The 5,691-nt window shown below is 35.8% G+C and overlaps 1 pseudogene; it reads left to right on the top strand.

Annotated features, from left to right (window-relative positions):
• The first annotated feature begins 844 nt into the window (after window positions 1-844).
• On the top strand, window positions 845-2,718 carry LOC138897479 (uncharacterized; annotated as a pseudogene).
• Window positions 2,719-5,691: the final 2,973 nt, after the last annotated feature.

The raw sequence follows: 5,691 nt of genomic DNA, 5'->3' as shown, positions 1-5,691 counted from the left end.
ATTCCTTTGTGGTATTCTTAGAAGGAGATTAATACTAGTTATTAATTATTGTCTCAAGTTACTCGTAAAGCGGTCAAGATCCGAATCTATTGTTTTGATTTTCTTTTAAGTAAAGGTGTTTGATTTCTTCAATAAATCAAGACGTTGCTTTGATCTTGTCAAGGCTATAGAACTTATGTTCTTGGAAGTTCTTGGAATTCTTTTCTTGAATTTTTTCATATCCTTTATTTTCTGCCATTTAGTTCTAGTTGCTCAATTTCTTATTGTTATTGCTTCCGCATTTACTTTTCAAATTCTTACTCTAGTTTGGATTCCTGACCTTGTCGTTATCAAGTGGTATTAGAGCGGTTCTATCAATGTTTCGTTCTTGATAATTCTGGGGATTTCTTGAATATTAAGAGAGAAAAAAAAACAAAAAAAACAAGTTAAAAAAAAAAACAAAAATCAGTTTTTTTTTAAAAAAATTGCTTGCTCTCTAGGAACTTTCTTTTGTATCTAATTTGTTTCCAAAAACTATCAAAGGAAACAAGAAGAGGGGATCCTAGATTTCAAAGATAAGAGAAAAATTTAATTTTCTTACTCTTTCTAATCTAAATATATAATCATTTCCTTTTTGTTCGTGTCTTGTTTCAACCGAGCCTAATAGTTCTAGGATTTGGTTCTTTTTCATTTGTTCCCCAAAAATCTATATTTTACTACTAAGAACTTTATACGAGTTGGGTTTAACTATAAATCTACAAAGTATTTCGTTCAAAGGTTATTTCGAGAGAAACAAAAAAGGCAAAGTGTGTGTGAGAACAATTGAGGAAAAAATCAATTTTCTGATATAGTTTAATTATTTAAGATGTCACATACAGGTAGTGATGATGAACGGTGGGTTCTCCAAGAAGACGAAATCAAAGCAAGGAATGATTTTACCTTGTAAGCTATGCATCAACAATTTGAAAGGTGGAATTTGCAATTCCAAGAGATGAGGGACACCATTGCTGAGCAAAATGATACAATAGCTGAACTTAGAAGGGAAAATAATGTTAGGCCCCAAGCTAGGAGAAATGTACCCCTTGCTCCCATTGTAAATCAAGAAAACCCAATAGATGATTTTAATGATATCGATTTTGATAGGGTGGGAAGAGATAGGAAGGGACAAAGAGGTAGAGTAGAAGATGATAATATAAGCAGTATAAAGATGAAGATGTCATCTTTCAAGGGAACAAGGGATCCAGACTTGTACCTTGATTGGGAGAGAAGTTGAAGCCATATTTGACTGTCACAACTACTCTGAGGGTAAGAAGGTTAAACTTGCTATTGCTGAGTTTTCTGACTATGCTGCTATTTAGTGGAAAAAGCTTACTAGGGACAGATTGCAAGAAGGACAAGCACCAATTGCTACTTGGGCTGAGATGAAGAGGGTGATGAGAAAGAGATTCATACCATCACACTTTCAAAGAGAGCTACAACAATGCCTTCAAACATTGAAGCAAGGGTCCATGTCTGTGGATGAGTACTTTAAGGCTATGGATATGGCTATGATCTAAGCTAATTGTATGGAGGAAGAAGAGGCTACAATGGCTAGGTTTTTAAATGGTTTAAATAAGGAAATTGCTGATGTAGTAGAATTACAACAATATGTAACAATAGATGAGTTAGTTGATTTGTCTGTAAAGGTAGAAAATCAAGATAAAAGAAAGCAAGCCAGCTCATGGAAAGGTCGGTCAAACACCATCTCCAAGAAGCCATGGTCGAATCAAGAGATGAAGAGTTCTTCTAGACCTCAAGAAGACAAGGATAAAGGTAAATTTGAGAACAAACAGGGAGGTAAAACCTTTAACCCTAAACCTTTTACACCTTCTAGTTCTATTCAGTGTCATAAATGTAAAGGAAGGGGACATATGATGCATGAATGTCCAAGTAGAAGAAACATCATTCTTAGAGAAGATGGAGGATATGAGAGTGAAAAAAGTGAGGGAGAAGAAGAGGGAGATGTGAGTAATGATGATGATATAGAACTACCTAATGATGGCATGATTGGGGTAGTTAGGAGGATTATGACTATCAATTTGGGAAGCAATAGTGAAGAACAAAGGGAGAATATATTCCATACTAGGTGTGGGATAAAGGGAAAAACTTGTTCTATGATCATTGATAGTGGTAGTTGTGCTAATGTGGTGAGTTCATACTTTGTGAAAAAATTGGGAATTGCATGCATGAAACACCCTACTCCCTATAGACTCCAATGGTTAAATGATAGTGGTGAACTAAAAGTAAACAAACAATGCATGATTTCATTCAATGTTGGTATATATGAGGATTATATTCTTTGTGACATAGTCCCTATGCAAGCTTGTCATATCTTACTGGGTCGTCCTTGGCAGTATGATAGGAATATTTTTTATGATGGAAGGAAAAATAGATATTCTCTTGAGCTAAATGGCAGGAAATTTACTCTTGCACCTTTATCTCCCTCTCAAGTGTTTGAAGATCAAAAGAAATTAAGGGAAACAATGGGAAAATCAAGGGGAGGGATTAAAAGTGAGCTTGAGGAAAAACAAAAGAAAGGAGGCCAAGAGTTGGAAAAAAGGAGAGATGGCCGAGAGAAAGAGAGAGAGGGCAACAATTTGAGAGGAGATAAAAAGAGGCTTGAATGAAAAAATAGAAAGTCTTGGTGAGAGGAAAGAGGCTAAGGAAATAAAAAAAGAGAGTTTTTATATAAAAGCCAAAGAGTGTTTAAATGCAAGAAAAGAGGGGTTGCCCATAATACTACTTACAAAGAAGTTTTGATTAATTCTGAGTTACTAACTTCTTCTTTGCCAAGTAGTATTTCTTCTCTTTTGCAGGATTTTAAAGATGTCTTTCCTGAAGATATTCCTAATAGATTGCCACCTTTACGTGGCATTGATCATCAAATTAATTTCGTGCCTGGATCACAAATCCCAAATAGGCCTGCTTATAGGAGTAATCCAGAAGAGACAAAAGAGCTTCAAATGCATGTTGAGGAGCTGCTTGAGAAAGGCTTTGTGAGAGAGAGCATGAGCCCTTGCTCTGTTCCCGTCCTATTGGTACCCAAAAAGGATGGAACTTGGAGGATGTGCGTGGATTGTAGAGCAATCAACAAGATAACGGTAAAGTATCGCCATCCTATTCCTCGTCTTGATGACATGTTGGATCAATTACATGGATCCAAAATCTTTTCTAAAATTGATCTAAAAAGTGGTTACCATCAGATTCGAATGAATCCTGGAGATGAATGGAAAACTGCTTTTAAGACCAAATATGGGCTTTATGAGTGGTTAGTTATGCCTTTTGGCTTGACTAATGCACCTAGCACTTTCATGAGATTAATGAATCATATCTTTAAGGATTTTCATGGAAAATTTATTGTGGTGTACTTCGATGATATCTTGATCTTTTCTAACACTTTAGAAGAGCATGTAGAACACCTAAAACAAGTTTTTGAAGTTCTTAGAAAGCAACTCTTATTTGCTAATCTTAAAAAGTGTACTTTTTGTGTGGATCGTGTGATTTTCTTGGGTTTTGTGGTTAGTTCTAAAGGAGTTGAGGTCGATGAAGAGAAAATTAAAGCAATAAAAGAATGGCCAAAACCTAAGAGTGTAACTGAAGTTAGGAGTTTTCATGGACTTGCTAGTTTTTATAGGAGGTTTGTGAGAGACTTTAGCACCATTGCTTCTCCTTTAACTGAAGTTATTAAAAAGGATAAGATTTTTACATGGGAAAAAGAACAAGATGATGCTTTTAACTTGTTGAAAGAAAAGTTATGTTCTACTCCATTGTTAAAATTGCCTGATTTTTCTAAATCTTTTAAAATTGAATGTGATGCTTCTGGCAAAGGAATAGGTGTTGTTTTGATGCAAGATTCTAAACCTATTGCCTACTTTAGTGAGAAGTTGAGTGGAGCAACATTGAACTATTCCACTTATGACAAAGAGCTATATGCTTTGGTAAGGGCTTTAGCCACATGACAACATTACTTGTGGCCAAGAGAGTTTGTCATTAAAACTGACCATGAATCCTTGAAATACTTGAAGAGTCAAGGTAAGCTTAGTAGAAGGCATGCTAAGTGGGTTGAATTCATTAAAACTTTTCCTTATATAATTTCTTACAAGCAAGGGAAAGAGAATGTTGTTGCGGATGCACTTTCAAGAAGGTATGTCTTAGTTTCTACCCTGACTTCTAAATTGATGGGTTTTGATCAAATCAAGGAACTTTATGCTAATGATTTTGATTTTAGCAAGATTTTTGCAGATTGTAAGTTGGGTCCTTTCGAGAGGTTTAACCTACAAGATGGATTTCTCTTTAAGGAAAATAAGTTGTGTATCCCTAATTGCTCTTTACATGAAGTATTTGTAAGGGAAGCACATTGTGGAGGGCTTATGGGTCACATTGGAGTCCCAAAGACGCTAGACATACTTGCTGAAAATTTCTTTTGGCCTGGAATGAGAAAAGATATTGAAAGAATGTGTGCACAGTGTTTGGAATGTAAGCAAGCTAAATCTAAAGTCTTACCACATGGTCTTTACACGCCACTACCTGTTCCTACTTCACCTTGGATTGATATTTCTATGGATTTTGTGTTAGGTTTGCCTAGAACAAGGTATGGTAAGGATAGTATATATGTTGTGGTAGATAGGTTCTCCAAAATGGCTCATTTTATTCCTTGTTTAAAGATTATGATGCTTCACATGTTGCTGATCTTTTTGTAAAAGAAGTTGTCAAATTGCATGGTATACCTAAAACTATTGTTAGTGATAGGGATGCTAAGTTTTTGAGCCACTTTTGGCATGTATTTTGGGGGAAGTTAGGCACTAAATTGTTGTTTTCTACTTCTTGTCACCCACAAACTGATGGACAAACTGAAGTAGTTAATAGAACCTTAGGAAACATGTTGAGGGCTGTTTTGAAAGGTAAATTAACTTCTTGGGAGGCTCACTTACCTATGATTGAATTTGCTTACAATAGAACAATCCATTCTTCTACAGGTATATCTCCTTTTGAGGTTGTTTATGGTTTTAATCCCTTCACTCCCCTTGATTTATTACCATTACCTACTAATAATATTGTTAATCTTGATGGTAGGACAAAGGCTGAGATGATGAAAAAAATTCATGAACAAACAAGGCTTGCAATTGAGAAGAAAAATGAGCAAACTGCCTTGAAAAAGAATAAGGGTCGAAAACAAGTAATTTTTAAACCTGGAGATTTAGTTTGGGTTCAATTTAGAAAGGAGAGATTTCCCTCTAAAAGGAAGTCAAAGTTGCACCCTAGAGGAGATGGCCCATTTCAAGTCCTTGAAAGGATTGGAGACAATGCTTACAAGCTGGACCTACCTGGTGAGTTCCAAGTAAGTGCTACATTCAATGTTGCTGACCTGTCTTTGTTTGATGTAAGATCGAATTCGGGGATGAATTCTTTTCAAGAAGAGGGGAATGATATCATCAAGGACAAGGATAGAGTTTTGGAAGCTCCAAGGCCATTTACAAGATCTCAAGCTAAAGAGTTGCCTCTAAGGTTGCTGGACTTCAATGGCAAATAAAGAAGCTTTTAATTGTAGAGGAAGAGCTCAAGCCCAAAGTAGATGAATTATCCAAGTTTTATAATTATTTGGTGATCCAAATTAAAGTCCAAGAGGAGGAAGATTGGGCCACCATATCAGCCCTTGAAGTCCACCAAAGGGGC

The sequence above is a fragment of the Nicotiana tomentosiformis genome, chromosome 8, assembly GCF_000390325.3.
Source record: "Nicotiana tomentosiformis chromosome 8, ASM39032v3, whole genome shotgun sequence".
Lineage (NCBI taxonomy): Eukaryota > Viridiplantae > Streptophyta > Magnoliopsida > Solanales > Solanaceae > Nicotiana > Nicotiana tomentosiformis.
This window is presented reverse-complemented; position numbering and strand designations above follow the sequence as displayed.